Genomic DNA, 18,256 nt, shown 5'->3' with positions numbered 1-18,256 from the left:
CGACATTAGAAAAGTATAATCTTGACTAGTTGAGTGTGTGCTCAAAAGATGAGAAAAAAAGATAAAGAGCAAGACGTTTGTTTTTTTTTCACACTGGGGATTGTGTTAGGCCAGGATGTGAGAAAACTGAAGTCACTTGGGAGTACAGCAGTAATGGTCTGCAGCAAGGAGAAACATGAACCCTTTTCTCTAGGGCACCTGAGGCGTATACAGTCAAAGCAGCTAGAATGAACAAGTACTTAAGAAGTCTGTGGATGAAACTGATTGACCCCAGCTCCAAAAAGCCACAACAAACTATTAAAATTAAAAGCCAGAAGATATGAAGCCAAAATGCAAAAACCACCGCCAAATTTAAAAACACAAAAAGTACAGTTTTGTACCTACCATAAATGTAGATGTTCGAAGATCCACATTGCTGCAGTCCTTACATATGGGTAGTCCGCTGTCCTCGGTCGGCCCGAATACCAAAGTATTAGGCTGACATCGGTCATGGGCGCTCAGATCTGACATCAGAGCGTCAGGGTATAAAAGCGCATGACCGACGTCATATCCTCAGTCTTTTCTTGCCCCAGATGTCAGAAGGCCCTAAAAAGAAAGGCCAAAAACAGGATACCTCCCAAAAACATGCCCAACAACAACCATCACCCAAACCATATAACCATGCCAAACTACAGAGGGGAAGGAGGGAGGGTAAATTGGACTGCAGCAATGTGGATCTTCGAACATCTACATTTATGGTAGGTACAAAACTGTACTATGTTCTTCATCTCACATTGCTGCAGTCCTTACATATGGGTAGAATCCCAAAGCAGAGGTAAAGGGAGGATGGCAAAATCATAAAGCATTAGGGGCTGCTAAAATGCCCTGTAATATTGCAGTGGCAAACCCAGCCCTAGACTTAGAATAAAGAGGAAGGTGGTAATGCTTGGAAAAAGTATGTACTGAACTCCAAGTGGCTGCTTCCAAAATATCTTTTGTAGCTACCCCCCTTAGAAAGGCAGTATAAGTGGCAGTAGCTCTAGTGGAATGAGGTCTGATTCCAGCCGGAATCTCCTTACCATGATGGGAATAACAGAAAGAAATACAAAACCCAATCCATTTAGAAATAGTTTGTTTTGAAACAGGTTTTCCCTGAGAACCCAAAGCAAAAGAAACAAACAACTGCCAAGACTGCCTGAACCCCTTGGTTCTGCTCAAATAATAACTTAACTGCCTGTGAATATCCAAAGTATGCAAAATCTTCTCCCCTTTATTTTGGGGGTTTGCATAAAAAGTAGGCAAATGAATAGTTTGGTTCAAGGCCACACTAGAAACCACTTTAGGCATAAAGGAAGGATTAGTACGCAAAGATACCCTATCCTTATGAAAAATCAGGAAAGGTTCCACTGCCATAAGGGCCTGTAATTCAGAAACCCTTCTTGCAGAGGTAATGGCCAACAAAAAAGCAGTCTTCCATGATAAATACTTTAACTCGGCCGTAGCTGCAGGCTCAAAGGTTGTAGAGTAAGCTTTTCCAACACAAAATTGAGATCCCAAGCAGGAGTAGGGGCTCTACGTGGGGGTCTTATGTTCTTTGCCCTCTAAGAAATTGTTTAAACAAAGGATGGGAAAATAAAGGAGGGTCACAGTCATAGTGAGCAGAAATGGCTGCAGCATGAACCTTTATCGAGGAGAAAGACAAACCCTTGTCCAATAACTCAGTAAGATATTGAAGAGAAACACTTAAATCAGGCTTGGAAACATCAAAGTCCTTCGCTTTGCTCCAAAGAAAAAATCTCCTCCATTTATCAGCGTAAACTTTCCTTGTACTAGGCCTTCTGGCCTCCAAAATAACATTCAAAACTTGTTGTGGAAGCTGAGACCCTCCAGGGCCTAAAACAGAATATGCCAGGCTGTGAGATGCATAGACTGAATCTTGACATTGAGGAAGCGATTGCCCTCCTGAGACAAAAGATGCGGAATCAAAGGCAGAGGCCATGGAGGCTCCCGTACCAAACTCCTCAGTAGTGGGTACCAGTGCTGTCGAGGCCAATCCGGCGCTATCAGAATCATGGATGGCTTGTCCATTCTGGCCTTCAGGAGTACCTTGGGAATGAGAGGCAGAGGTGGAAAGGCATAGACATGAAGATTGCTCCAACTGAATGATAGAGCATCCACCTTCCAAGCTGTGGGATGAAACATTTTTGTGCAAAACTTTGGCAACTGGTAATTTAGTGGAGAAGCGAACAGATCTATGTCTGGAGTCCCCATAACACTGTCAACTTTTGAAACACATGAGGATCCAGTTTCCACTCGTGAGGATCCACAATTTGTCTGCTCAACACATCCGCTAAGGAGTTCTGTGCTCCTGGTAGAAACTTTGCCTGAAGATTGAGGTGTAAACTGAGAGCAGTCTCCCACAAAATCATCGCTTGCCTGCAAAGAGGGTAAGAATGGGTTCCCCCTTGCTTGTTGATGTACCACATGACAGTAGTGTTGTCTGTTTGAATCAACACCTGTCCCGGGTGAAGTAAATCCTTGAAAGCCATCAATGCAAATTGGACTGCTAACATCTCCTTTAAGTTGATATGCAAATGTTGAAGTCTGACAGGCCACTTGTCTTGCACCCATTTTCCATTGAGGTGTGCTCCCCAAGCCTTGTCTGAGGCATCTGTCGTTAGAATCTGACTCGCCTCTGGTCGGGTCACAGAGAGTCCCTTGTTTAGGTGACATTCCTGAGCCCACCACAAAATTCTTTCTGAATGCAAGGTATTATCTGAATGACAGTGTCTAGATCTTGGCAGTGTTGTGTCCATACATTTTTGAGATACCATTGAAGCTTCCTCATATGCAGTTTGGCATTGGGAAGCACCAGAATACAAGATGCCATGAACCCCAAGGCTTGAAGGACTGTCCTTGCAGTCAGCCTGGACTGTAGAGACATTTGATGGAAATAAAGAGAAAGGCTTCTTTGTTTGTCCGGGGTCAAAAGGCCATCTGGGAAGCTGTATTCAGTCTCACACCCAGAAAGCACATGTCCTGAGAGGGTACTAGACTGGACTTTGTTTCGCTCACAGAATACCCCAGGCATCTTAACACTACCATCACATACTGTAGATGATGCAGAAGTTCGCCTTTGTGTTGTGCAATAATCAGGCAATCGTCCAAATAAGGATAAATCTGTATTCCTCTTAACCTGAAAAAGGCTATCACTGGAGCCAGAACCTTTGTGAACACTCTGGGCAGTAGATAAGCCAAAGGGCAATGCAGAGAACTGATAATGTAAATTTCCAGCCAAAACGCAGGTACCTCCTGCAACTGGGCCTGATAGGAACATGAAGATAAGCCTCTTTGAGATCCAGAGTTACCATCCAGTGATCTTTTCCCAACAGAGGTAAAAGCTGTTGTAACGTTAGCATTTTGAACTTTGGAATGTCCAGATAAGTGTTGAGGATAGATAAATCCAAAATTGGTCTCCACGTGTTCCCTTTCTTTGGTACTAGAAACAGGCGAGAATAAAATCCTAGTCCCACTTCTGACAGAGGAACTGGCTGAATAGCTCCTATTTGAAGAAGTAAAGAAATCTGCTTGTGAGCCTCTATCCTTTGCCGAGGAGGAACGTTTGGCATGCCTTTGAAAGGAGGCAATGTATGGAAATAGAACTTGTAGCCTCGGTTTATAATGTCCAATACCCATTTGTCTTGGGTGACTAAAAGCCAGTTTTGCTTGAAGAGTGCTAACTTTCCTCCCAAAGGAGCTGCCAGGGAAGAAGAATCTAGCAGCTGAAAATGCAGGTCATTGGGCCTGTTTACGAAAGGACTGGCCCCTGCCCTCACCTGCAGATTGTGCAGGTGAACTCCAAGTTCTAGGCCTGAATGTACTGTGAGCTCTGCCCCTGCCACGTCTAGATCTACCCCTAGACTGAGAATCAGAAGAAGGGTAGGTCCACCCCTTAGTAGGCCAATTTCTACTAAACTTTGGAGGTTGCACCTGCAAAAATCTTTAACAGTCTGCATGGACTTAGCCTTGTCTTCCATTTTCTTCAAAACCGACTCCACAGGGGGACCAAACAAAACTTCAGACTGTAAAGGGGCATCCAGAATTCTAGTCTTAACATGCTCGGACAAATTCTGATCCTTAAGCCAGGCGTGCCTACGAAGAACTGAACCAGTGGCAGCCACCCTAGAAGAGGCCTGTACAGCATCAAAACCACACTGCAAAGAATGCTTACCCACCTGTTCAGAGACATGTACTAAATCCTGCAATTCTTTACACTCTATGCCCTCTGCCAAAGCATCCACTTTAGATTTTAGCTGAGAAAGGAGGAAATTCTGATATTTCAACATATGAAACTGGCAATTTAAAGCCCTCATTGCTAAAGTAGAAGAGGTATACACCTTCTTACCCCATCTATCCAAAGCTCTAGCTTCCTTATCTAGAGGAACCGGATTCTTTACAACAGAAGCTCTAACACCCTTAGGCCCCTGACTAATAGTTTCTGGGTCCGCCCTAGGACTCTTATACAGATATTTATGAGCCTCAGGCACCCTATAATACCTGTCCGGTTTAACTGGCGCAGGAGGCAAAGAATCTGGATTAAGGGAAGCCTCCGAGAAAACATCTTGAACAACATCCAAAACAGGAGGTATAGCCAAGGGTCTATGCTGTGGTAAAAACAAGAATTCCCTAAGCCTCTTCCGTGAATCAGAGAAATCCTGTCCTTCCCACTTAAAATGCTCCCTCATGGAATGCAGAGTTTCTGAAAATGAAAAATCCTCTGGAGGAGAAGCAGAAGGAGTGGAATCCTCTGCATCAGAATCCGAATAAGGGGGAAAATCTTGAATATCTAAGAGTCTGAGTCATCTGAGGCCTGATCCAAACTTTCCAACTCTGGCTCCACCCTGGGCCTCTTATCAGGAGGGGGCATAGAACCCCTAATTAAAGTAATCAAATCTTCTGCCATTTTAAGCATGTGCTTTTTAGGCACAGACCCTGAAGTACCTGGAGGGACACCAGAGGAAGGCAAAACAGACCTGCCCTTAGAAGAAGCCTTAGAAATAGTAGCAGAAGGCCTAACCACCTTAGGCATAGAAGGGAGAACAGTAACCTGAGAGGCCCCTTCAGCTTGACCTGACTCCTGTGAGGCCACATCCTGCAAAATCAAAGTTTCCCCCTGAGACTCAACAGAAACTTCAGCCGGATCTGCCTGCTCCACTGTAGTTTCTGCAGGACCGGCGTCCGAAACAGACAAATCAACCTGTCTAGGTTTCAAGGATTTGTCTTTGCGCTTCTTCGTGGAAGCGGGCGTCGGAGGATCCGACGGCATATTATAATTACACCGCTTACCAAAGACTAACCTAGCACAATCTAACCTTCTTTTTATAGTGCGCTTATTAAACCTAGCACAAAACCGACACCCGACTACATCGTGGTCCGGTCCTAAACAAGGAATGCAAAGAGAGTGATAATCCCTATGCGGTATCTGTTTCCCACAAGAAATACAATTATTCACTTTTTCTGACATCCGGAATTAACTGAGGCAAGAAAAAACAAAAATATTCCCCAACGGGGTACTTAGCCCAACTTGGTTTCGGTCTGAAACTCAGAATACGAAAATTTCAGAACGCCGAACGGCACTTGCAACGCTGCTTCTGCATCGGACCATGCGGCAAAAAAGACTGAGGATATGACGTCGGTCATGCGCTTTTATACCCTGACACTCTGATGTCAGATCTGAGCGCCCATGGCCGACGTCAGCCTAATACTTTGGTATTCGGGCCGACCGAGGACAGCGGACTACCCATATGTAAGGACTGCAGCAATGTGAGATGAAGAACATCTCTTTAATGTAAGCGCTTTCGGAAGAAATGGTATTCTTCCTTCTTCAGACAAACAACTTTACAAACATAGCAGTCTTTAAATAAACTTTTAAGTCATGTGATCAGATTCCCAAAATGGTTGGATAAATAATTGATTAATTAGATGCATTCTTTTTACCTACTTTTAAAGCATACACGTTGTTTTACACATGTTATGTATGCAATAATAATAACACTATATTAAAACACTATGTTAAAACAGGATTTCCAATAAATGGTAATAATTAAATTGTGACATAATTTTAACTTTCATTTTAACCAAACTATTCAAACATTCAAAAAACCTTGTTGTTATAGGCTTTGCGTATTCTATAAAAGCTTTATAGGCTTTATTATATTCACGACATAAAAAATATATAGAATACGAAGATGAATGCAAAAAATGAAAATGTTGTTTCAAATTAACAGTTTCACTAAAATATTAAATTAATACGAGAATAGAATTAATGTAATGTTCGTATTGAAAAACTAGTTAAATTCATATGAAAAGTACGCATTTTTATATATTTAAATATATTTAAATATAAATACATGTCTGTTTCTCAATTATATCAACGAAACATCTCAGATGTTTTAATTTCACAAAATATGAATAGAGCAAATGTGTGGAAAACAGATATACATTTAGATTAAATACCATGTTTTCATCTCAAACTAAATTGAGACATTGCTTGAATCCATAAATAACAATAACTAAATTACTACTTAAAATGTGTAATTTTTGTACAAATTCAAATACTACATGCAATGTGTTTTTTATTTTTTAAAAATATGTATATGTATGTTATATGAAAATGTTAGTATGTAATGTGTTTAAAATGTAAACCAAACCCTGAATAAAATTAAATTAAATTGAATTGAATTGAATTAACACACAATTAATACTAACATACAGTATACAATGAAAATTAGAAAATGAAAATGAAACATGAAATATGACCAGATTATTTATAAAAACCAAATCAATAAGTAAAAAATTAGTAACAAAGGAAATCTAATCTATACAGGTTGACTGTTTGTATGCATACCTTCATCTCTTTAGCGCTAAATGCTTAAGAATACATGACAAAGAGATGTGTTCATTCAACCCTGGACTATTATATGCGCAAGTTCTTATTTGCCAAAAGAGTTCTTCCCTTTCAAGGAATATTTGCCATGGTCCTGAATGTATGCTATCCTTAATTTGTTTCAATATAGTGTATTTGAAAACATGGTCAGGATATAATCATTAATGTGGCATGCCAAGGCATTGTTGGTGTCTTTTTTAGAAATAGCATACTGATGTTCGTAAATACGTCTTTTAAAATTACGCTCAGTCTTCCCTATATAGAAGGCTGAGCATAATGAACAAATAGCTGCATATACCACCGACTTCGTTGTACAGTTGAAGGTGCCCATTATTTTATATGTGGTTTGATTGATCTCAATAGTGGTACCCTCTTTCACCAACCCACATTGGCGACAACCGCCACATTTCAGCATACCTTTTGTTCTTTTTGATATATTTGGTTTACAAGACTCGAACAACATTTTTAAATTGACCCCTCGCCTATATGTGATCTTAGGTTGGGTCCCATATAATGTAGAGAGGTACTTATCTTCAGTTATTAACCCCCAATTTTTGCGAAGGATGTTTCTAATATAATGATGGTCCACTGAAAAAGTACATAAAAATCTGATGTTAACATTTGACGCTTGGCTTTGAATAATGTTAACTGAAGAGATTCCAAATTGTAAATCCTGCTCTTGTTCTTGTTGGTTTAATAAAGGTTTAAAGTAACCTGTATCCCTTTTATAAGTCACTTCTAGTCAAACGTCTTCTATTAAAGTTAATGGATAACCTCTGTTGAAAAACCTAGTGCTGAGGTTAGTACATTCTTCAATAAAATCTATTTTGTCAGTGATCATCTTAGCTGCTCTTACCATTTGCCCCTTTATTACAGCCTTCTTCTGATGTAAGGGGTGACAGCTTGTGTAATGTAGAAACCCATTAGAGTATGTTGGTTTTCTATATATATTACTTTTGAACCTCTTATTAATAACAAGCAACCAAGGGATGTACAGAAGACTTTCTTTTTGTGCTAGCTATGAGGAGCATAAAACACACACACACACACACACACACACACACACACACACACACACACACACACACACACACACACACACACGACAGCAACAACTTGAAATATATGCCTGCGACCGTTTGTGGTCTCGCTTTCATCCCAATCCATTACCATTGGTATATACATAGGCTGACCATCTTTTTTGTGATGTAGGTAAAGAGGAAGGCATTACTCCCACACATAACATATATACTCTCAGGAATCTGTCTACTCTTTTGTCAGCTTTGAATATTAAGCTTTAAACACAATGTATTTTTTCCTTGAAAAAAAAATAAGACTGAATTTCTTTCCTTGCACGATTTTTGTTCAGGTCAGCAATGGATCAAAAAGTCAGAAAAAGCTTTAAATTGCAACTCAAGAGCATCTAGAACCCCATGACTTCTAGGGGCCTAGTGACTCCCAGACCCCCAACTTAATTCAGTTCCTTCCTCGACATTAGAAAAGTATAATCTTGACTAGTTGAGTGTGTGCTCAAAAGATGAGGAAAAAAGATGAAGAGCAAGACGTTTGTTTTTTTTTTCACACTGGGGATTGTGTTAGGCCAGGATGTGAGAAAACTGAAGTCACTTGGGAGTACAGCAGTAATGGTCTGCAGCAAGGAGAAACATGAACCCTTTTCTCTAGGGCACCTGAGGCATATACAGTCAAAGCAGCTAGAATGAACAAGTACTTAAGAAGTCTGTGGATGAAACTGATTGACCCCAGCTATTATCTGCCCACTGATCTGCTGTAATATAGCCCTACCCCATTCTGGTTAGCTCCACTTATTTAGTTGATTCCTGAAACCCCCACCCCCCCCAATTGCTTTGAAATCGCCAGCCACCACTGTTGATAATTTACTTTAAATATAGCATAACTGCAGGATACCCCAATCCAAACTTTCATTTGATTCTTCCATACTATTCAACTATTTTGCTCCTGAGATAACCCACATAACCAGATGTCACCTTTCAGCTGAAACCATATCATCTTCCCCAGCATTCTCTTTTCCTCTCAGGGTTATCTACTTAGGGTTATCTACTTCTTCTGAATTAACAGTGTTCTTATCGCTTTAATCAACTTGCATTTGAGTCACTCCTCTAGACAGTTCTCTTACTTCCCCAAACACTTCACCCAAACTAGTTAACACTAACACTTCATCATTCCAAAAAAATCAATATGGGCAGAAATTCCAGTCTAAACAATGGCTTACAGTCAGCTTACAGTCAGCACAGAATAAACATGTGCCACAAATACAGGCCTCCTTTCACAGACCTTTGTCCCGGTTGCTCCTTTTCATAGCATGTCAAGCATTTTATCAAGATTGTCCTTGGATATCAATACTTAACCTCAGTCTCTGGCAGTGGCAATTGTCTCTATTACACTATTTCCGAGAGTTTTTTTACAAAGCCAAATCACTCCACCATCTTGTTTTTCACATATTCCAACAAATTTTCTCTTATCTTCTGAAACACAGATTTTTTTTTACTTCTACTGAAGTTAACTGATGCTCCCTCTCTGCCAGCCACTTCACTCTCTCTCTCCTGCCTAACCCAAAGCATACATATTTGATGTATGGCAGGTTCTATGGCTTTTAGCCAATTATGCAGACTCTCCATTTCATCAAGTACAGCCATCCATAGCCACTTTATGTAAATAAACCACTCAAATTTACCAACTCAAAACTCATATGGCATCCAAACTACTAAACTTCAACAACATTCAATGGAAAAAAAAAAAAAAAACTCTTTCAGTCTTTAACAATGAAACATGGCATATCATAGTCGTCACATTACAACTCATAACCAACTTCACCCTCACAGTATACCAATTTCAGTACGCTATCCATTTTTTATATGCCAACCAAAAGACAACACCCTTACAAAACAACTCACCCAAAATACATTGAATAAACTGATTTAAATCTGTTATTCAGCACTTTTATTCTCTCTGTCCCTGAGTAGCATCCTGCCCTCACCAAGAATGATGCCACAGTGTAAAGAAAAAATGATCAATTTCAACAATTGGCTAAGTTTCTGGTGTCATTCAAAGGGGATCCAGTATCTGTCCGCCTGGGGTGACATGCTCGACAAGCCACGATGCTTCGCAAGAGATGGCTTGCACCTGTCACCCTTAGGCTTTCGAATACTGGCCAAGGCTCTTGCCGTCCCCATAGTGCCTTTTTTAGGCAAGGCTCAAAAGACAAATCCACCACCGTAAATAGCACAAGTAACCAAAAACTGAGGGTAATGCTACTCAACGCCAGAAGTCTAAACCTCAAAATGCATGCACTCGAGGTACTCCTCAGTATGGAGAACATCGACATCTGTGCAGTAACAGAAACCTGGTTTAAGGCTCCTGAGAGCACCCCAGCACTACTAGGCTATAACTCATACCACACCTTTCGGCCACAGAACCAGGACCGAAACACAAAAGGGGGGGGTGTATCCATATTCATCAAGGATACCCACACCTCCAGGTTAGTGGCGCAGCACAATGCATCAGAGATCATCCATGTGCAACTAACAATGGGCAAAACTGCAATCCAAATTGTAGCTTGCTACAGATCACCCACCATGGCCCAGGACCTCCATTCCGCATTTCTGGAGACACTGGGAAATATGAAGGTCCTACCAAACAACCTAATACTGGGTGATTTCAATTACCCAAACATAAACTAGGAGAACTACTCAAGTACTAACTCCTTTGTCCAACGCTTCCTAGAATTTATAAACCTGAACGCCCTGGATCAACTGGTCAACACTCCCACCAGAGGAAACGTATTGGACCTGGTCATCACCAACATTGGCGACCGGTGTTCCACACCGGAGGTCAACCCCTCGCTGGTTAGATCAAACCATAGACTAATCACTTTGGATATCCACATTCCGCCCCCACCCCCAATCAAGGAAACCACCATGAAAAACTTTTCAAAAGCAAACTTCACGTTACTTAAGACCGAGGTGGAAAGGTTCACAGCCCCCATGCTAAAGGACAATGCTATCCAAGCTGCTGAAACCTTTACAAAGGCACTCTATGAGCATCTGCAGGAATGCATGGATCATGCTATCCCAAGTAAAACCAAGACTCACTCCTCCAAGTAAAAGGAGACCAGTCTGGTGGACCCCTGCCATAAACAAGCTATTCAACAGGAGGAGGAAACTTGTACAGGAAAGAGTAAAATCCCAAGAAGGAAAGACATCCCTGAACAGTATCAGCAAGAAACTATGATCCTTCATTAAATCATCCAAGGCTAGTTTCGAAAGAAAAATTGCCAGTGACTCCAAAGATAACCACAAAGCATTCTTTAGCTATGTCAAGAACCTAAGTGGAAACTCTCAGATCTGCTCTGAGTTAGTGCAGAATGGCACAAAATACACTGACCCGACTGATATTGCCAACATTCTGGCAGACAGGTTTAGTGCAAACTCCAAAATGAACTAACCCCTTACCTAAACGCACTAGAGTGACGCACAGCAACAGTCATCCCGCTCCACAAAGGTGGAGCCACAACGGACCAAGGAACTATCGCCCTATAAGCCTGACTAGCCTGGTCTGCAAGGCTATGGTGCGCATCACCATGGAACTCATTAACAGAGACACTGGGAACATCCAAACTTTGGACCCTACCCAGTTTGGCTTTGTTAAGGGCAGATCATGCCTCCTAAACCTGGTGGACTTCTTTGAGACAGTTACCAAGGCTTTAGATGAGGGAAAGGAGGTCCACACAGCCTACCTAGACCTCACAAAGGCTTTCAACAGTATTCCCCATTCTGGTATTATAGACAAGCTCACCAGCCTGAACATAAACACCTACGTCACGAGATGGGTTGCCAACTGGCTCATGGATAGAACCCACACAGTGAGAGCTGCAGGCTCTATGTCAGACTCTAAACCGGTTACAAGTGGCGTCCCCCAGGGCTCAGTCCTGGGACCCCTCCTGTTCGGTATATACTTCTCAGAGGTACAGGCAAGCACAGGAGGTCTATGGCTGACCAAGCTCGCAGACTACTGCAAACTGGGGGCCATAACGGACTCTCCCGCTGATACAGACATCCTCCAGAAGTGTCGCACTGAGACAGATACCTGGTGTTAAAATCATGGTCTCAAGCTAAATACCAAAAAGTGCATAGTCATCCCCTTTGGAAAACACAAAGTACCTATGAACTACCACATACGTGGTAGTCCCCTAAATACAGAAAATGTAATAAGTGATCTAGGGACCCAAGTAGATAGTAATCTCTCCTTTGATAATCATATTGCCAAGGTGGTTAGAAAATCCTTCTATATGGCCCACCTAATCACAAAAGGGTTCGCATCTAGAACAAAAGAGAGGTTATTGTGCCCCTCTACGCATCAGAATCATCATAGAGTACAACGCCCCATTTGGGATGTGCCTTACAAGACACCTGCAACAGCTGGAAAGACCACAGAAGTACCTCACCAAGAGGATTACTGGCCTCAAACAGATACCCTAATGCAAGCCAACTGAAGAAGCTCCAGCTGTACTTGTTTGCATACCGCTTACTCAGAGGTAATCTCTGCCTGACATACAAGGCCATGTCCGACCCAGAATTGATGGACATGCTCCACCTAAATAAAAAAAAAAAATCCTCCACACGCTCTAGGGATCTAAACCTCACCACAACGATAAATAGGACATGCTGGTGGGATAGACTCCTGTCCCAGAGACTCCCCATGCTTTGGAACAGGATTCCAAATCTACATTAGGCAGAGCCCCTCACTAACACTCTTCAAGAGAAACCTTGACGAGTGGATGGGAAACAGAAAATTCACCCCGGGGATCATTGCAGTGGCTCTGCTGGACAGAGGCACAGGGAACTAATCTAAGGGGGCAGTGAAAGCCAACACATTCTGGCTAGGCTTACAGATGCCCACGGGCAGATAGGTTCATAGGTAAGTACTAGGCTAAGAGAGTTACCCAAGCAAGCAGCCAAATTCAAAGAATGCCTCCCATGCCTGCCCCCAAAATTAAGCTATGTTTTAATAAATTTGTATAATCTCCTGTTTCCTTCTGGAAGAGACAAAAAATAAATCATACCATCGTTTTCAACAAGTTCCTTTATCTCAGAAGAATGGATCTGATCAGAATATACCACATGTGAATGGTAGACATGCCTGTGTTTCACCAAGACCCTCAGTTCTAACAGGAACCAGTGTGTTCTCTAGGACTACTCACTCTCCCCCTGCCACCTGCTGGTAGTCAGTTAACAAAGGTGTCACATTCCTGACTACCACCAGTGTGGAGAACAACTACCTTGAGCTCAACAGTTAAAAAATCAATTAAATGTGAGAAAAAAGGTTTTCAACCAAACAAGAAAGGCATACTTTGCTTACTCATTCAGTTTAAGTAATCTTCTACAATTTCATTATCTTCTTTCGTCTGTTCCCGTTAGGGGTCGCCACAGCGGATCACCTGTTTCCATTTCTTCCTGTCCTCTGCATCTTGCTCTGTCACACCAACAACCTGCATGTCCTCTCTCACCACATCCATAAACCTTATCTTAGGTCTTCCTCTTTTCCTGTTACCTGGTAGCTTCATCCTTAGCATCTTTTTCCCAATATACTCAGCATCCCTCCTCAGCACATGTCCAAACCAACGTAATCTTGCCTCTCTGGCTTTGTCTCCAAACCTTCCAACCTGGGCTGACCCTCTAATATACTTTTTCCTAATCCTGTCCACCCTCGTCACACCCAGTGCAAATCTTAACATCTTTAACTCTGCCACATCCAGCTCAAACTCCTGCCTTTTTGTCAATGCCACTGTCTCCAACCCATATAACATAGCTGGTCTCACTACCCTCTTGTAGACCTTCCCTTTCACTCTTACAGGTACTCGTCTGTCACAAATCACTCCTGACACTCTTCTCCACCCACTCCATCCTGCCTTACTCTCTTCTTCACCTCTCTTCCACACTCACCATTACTCTGAACTACTGACCCCAAGTATTTAAACTCATCCACCTTCGCCACCTCTACCCCTTGCATCCTCACCATTCTTCTATCCTCCCTCTCATTCACACACATATATTCTGTCTTAGTCCTGCTGACCTTCATTCCTCTTCTCTCTAGAGCATATCTCCATCTCTCCAGGGTCTCCTCCACCTGTTCCCAACTCTCACTACAGATCACTATGTCATCTGCAAACATCATAGTCCATGAGGACTCCTGTCTGATCTCGTCTGTCAACCTGTCCATCACCAATGCAAATAAGAAAGGGCTCAGAGCTGATCCTTGATGTAACCCCACCTCCACCTTAAACGCATTTGTCACTCCCACCGCAGACCTCACCGCTGTCACACTACCCTCGTACATATCCTGTACCACTCTTACATACTTCTCTGACACTCCTGACTTCCTCATACAATACCACAACTCCTCTCTAGGCACCCTGTCATATGCTTTCTCTAAGTCTACAAAAACACAATGCAAGTCCTTCTGACATTCTCTGTACTTTTCCATCAACACCCTCAGAGCAAACATCACATATGTAGTGCTCTTTCCTGGCATTAAACCATACTGCTGTTCACTAATCATCACGTTCCTTCTTAACCTAACTTCCACTACTCCTTCCCATAACTTCATGATGTGACTGATCAATTTAATCCCCTAGTTACTACAGCTCTGCACATCACCCTTATTCTTAAAAATCGGTACCAAAACACTTTCTCCATTCCTCAGGCATCCTCTCACTTTCTAAGATTTCATTAAACAATCTGGTTAAAAACTCCACTGCCATTTCACCTAAACACCTCCATGCTTCCACAGGTATGTCATCTGGGCCAACAGCCTTTCCATTCTTCATTCTCTTCATAGCTAGCCTTACTTCCTCCTTGCTAATCCATTGTACTTCATGATTCACTATCCCTACATCATCCAACCTTCTCTCCCTCTCATTCTCTTCATTCATCAACCCCTCAAAGTACTCTTTCCATCTCCTCAACACAATCTCCTCACTTGTGAGTATGTTTCCCTCATTATCCTTTATCACCTTTACCTGCAGCACATCTTCCCTAGCTCGGTCCCTCTGTCTAGCTAATCAGTACAGGTCCTTTTCTCCCTCCTTAGGGTCCAACCTTTCATACAACTCTTCATATGCCTTATCCTTAGCCTTTGCCACCTCTCTCTTTGCCATGCACCTCATCTCCTTATACTCCTGTCTACTTTCTTCATCTCTCTGACAATCCCACTTCTTCTTTGCCAACCTCTTTGCCTGTATACTCTTCTGTACTTCCTCATTCCACCACCATGTCTCCTTGTCATCCTTCCTCTGTCCTGATGTGATACCAAGCACCTTTCTAGCAGTCTCTCTTACTAGCTCTGCTGTAGTTACCCAGCTATTTGGTAACTCTTCACTGCCACCCAGTGCCGGTCTTAACTCATCCCTGAACTCCACCTCGCAATTACCCTTTTTCAATTTCCACCATTTGATCCTTGGTGCTGCCCTCACACTCCTCTTCTTGATCACCGTCATCCTACAAACCACCATCCTATGCTGCCTAACTACATTTTCTCCGGTCACCACTTTACAGTCTCCAATCTCCTACAAACTGTCCCTCCTACATAAGATATAATCCACCTGTGTGCATCTTCCTCCACTCTTGTATGTCAACCTATGCTCCTCCCTCTTGTTAAAATATGTATTCACCACAGCCATGTCCATCCTTTTCGCAAAATCCACTACCATCTGACCTTCTGCATTCCTTTGTTTAACACCATACCTACCCATCACTTCCTCAGTCCCCCTGTTCCCTTCACCAACATGACCTCTGAAATCTGCTCCAATCACCACTCTCTCACCCTTGGGTACAGTCATCACCACCTCATCCAATTCACTCCAAAATTTTTCTTTCTCATCCATTGCACACCCAACTTGTGGAGCATATGCACTAACAACATTCATCATTACACCATCAATTTCCAGCTTCATAAACATCACTCTATCCGACACTCTTTTCACCTCCAAAATAATCATGGCACTGAATACTGCAAAATCAGTATTGTGATTAAGTTATCATAAATTAAAGGCTCTGTGTTGGGTCTGCTTTTCAAGCACTAAAAGTTTAAATGAAAAAGGACAACTCACAACTACTGCTGCATGTCTGAAGCAACACACAGCTTAATCAGTGCTGTAAGAAAGAAAGAATGAGTTAAGCAGGATCCTTCTGGGCCTCTCTACTTACCTCCTTCAATGACAATTTCAGCTTTTCATATACCTGTAACTATACTGAAGTCTCATTTGTATACCTGTAACTAAGTGAAAGCCTCACCCACTAAAGGATATTCTCTTGTTGCAGTACTAAACTTGGTGTCTGAGGAACGCACAAAAATTTATTTTACTCTTCTTAAAGTATGTCTTATTAAAACTCTTACAATGCTCACTTCTCCAATATAAAAGAAACAATGCAAATGATAATTCTTTATGGAAATCGGTCTCCTGCAAGACATATCTGCTGGCAAATTTTCCAGAGACATCATTACCTGCTGAAAAAAAGAAAAAAAAATAACCAGTAAAATGCTATACAATGATCACAAATAATAGTTATGAAGAAGCAAGTGCCAAAACAGAGTACTTCCTGATCATGAAGCTTTGCCTGGGAGAGACTGGCAGACTTGAATGAGACAACTGACTAGGGATAAAGCCCTGACTACATTGCAGGTGACCAGAGTTTAAATTGGCATCTCAGGCACCTGTAGGAGCTGGCTGGGGAGGAAGGGAGAGGAAGGAAGTTCTGGCTTAACAAATGAGCAACATCTAGCAGAAGCACTAGGCAGGTGTCTGCTTAGTGCAGTTATAAACCAGCCAAGCCCATGCTACTATAGTGCAATCACAAGTAGCAGAGAGGAACTGCATGCGGAGGCTCACTTCCCTTTATGGGGTAGCAATTACTGGCTCACAGGAACCACTAGGGGGAAGTCGACCACGACCAGTATGCTGGACTGCTCCACATCATCCAACTCTCAACAAAAAACAAGGAGGGCTGATGGGGTTTCCTGATAGGAATGAATTGATCACAGAGCTCTTACCTAGCCCAGCAATACTTGGCTACTGGCCCTGAAACAAAACAGGCCAAATGAGCAACGGTAGAGGGGTCTTTGAGTTGGTTCCTGGGGGAGTGTTTAAAAAAAAAGAAAAACAAAGACAATAGACTGATAATGCTATCTACAAAAAACGACTAACAGGTAGTTGCTCTGCCCGAGTGAGTGGGAGACAATGTTGTGCCATACATACAATGGTTAACTACTCCTTAACTCTCGTTAGACGACTGTCCACCACCGTAGAAAATAGCCATACTTTATTAATTCACTGCACTACTAGTACTACTTAGGACAAATATCTGTGTTAGGTCTCTCGTTGTCTGATCTGATTGACCCTTCTGGTCTTTTCACACTGCCTTTAATAACAGAAATAGTAGAAGTAAGATTAGTTTCCTCGCATCACAGAAAATCCTTCTCAAGGTAAAAGTTCTTATGGGAAATAAAGTAATTTTTTTGCAACTTTCCTGTTACAGCATCTAGTGGCATAATTAAACTTCAACAAATTTGCCACTCTGCAAAATTAAGCAACACAAGCTTTTACCCAGTGACAGAATTTGACTGCTACAAGCTGAAACTGCAGAAAGAAGCTTAAGCCTTCCAGAATAACCAAAGCAAAAAAGAAGTACCACTCATCAGATGAAGGCAAATATTTACTGGTGTCCACATGAAATTATTTGGTGAAGTTTTATGCCGGATGCCCTTCCTGATGCAAGTGCTGAGGAGGGATGCTGAGTATATTGGGAAAAATATGCTAAGGATGAAGCTACCAGGTAACAGGAAAAGAGGAAGGCCTAAGATAAGGTTTATAGATGTGGTGAGAGAGGACATGCAGGTGGTTGGTGTGACAGAGCAAGATGCAGAGGACAGGAAGAAATGGAAATAGGTGATCCGCTGTGGTGACCCCTAACGGGTACAGCCGAAAGAAGATGATGATCAGATGAAGGCAAAACACATAACTGCAAATTCCCAAATTACACAAAAGGAAGTCTCTCAGCAGTAATTATGAAAATGTTCAACTACTCTCCTAAATTAAAAAGGGCATCCCAGGGCCATATGATACATTTAAGTGTAATTATTGTGGGAATAACAGGACAATAAGACAGACAGGAGGATGTAGAGCATTATGACACAGAAGAGAAAAGACTAGCAGCCCTAAGGAACTTACATATGCTAAGCAATTCTAATGCCTCAGTATAACTCTTAGTGGTTCCTGCCGGTATATCACAATGGTAT

General features: G+C 42.1%; 1 protein-coding gene across 2 annotated transcripts in view; it reads right to left on the bottom strand.

The window, feature by feature from the left end:
* Positions 1-18,256, bottom strand: part of LOC122798000 (zinc fingers and homeoboxes protein 1-like) — an 842,803-nt gene that overhangs the window by 725,084 nt on the left and 99,463 nt on the right. The gene's annotated exons all lie outside the window — the stretch shown is intronic.

The sequence above is a fragment of the Protopterus annectens genome, chromosome 3.part1, assembly GCF_019279795.1.
Source record: "Protopterus annectens isolate FY-2018-M chromosome 3.part1, PAN1.0, whole genome shotgun sequence".
NCBI classification, from domain to species: Eukaryota; Metazoa; Chordata; order Ceratodontiformes; family Protopteridae; genus Protopterus; species Protopterus annectens.
The sequence above is the reverse complement of the archived record's forward strand: the minus strand, read 5'-3'. Positions and strand labels throughout refer to the sequence as shown.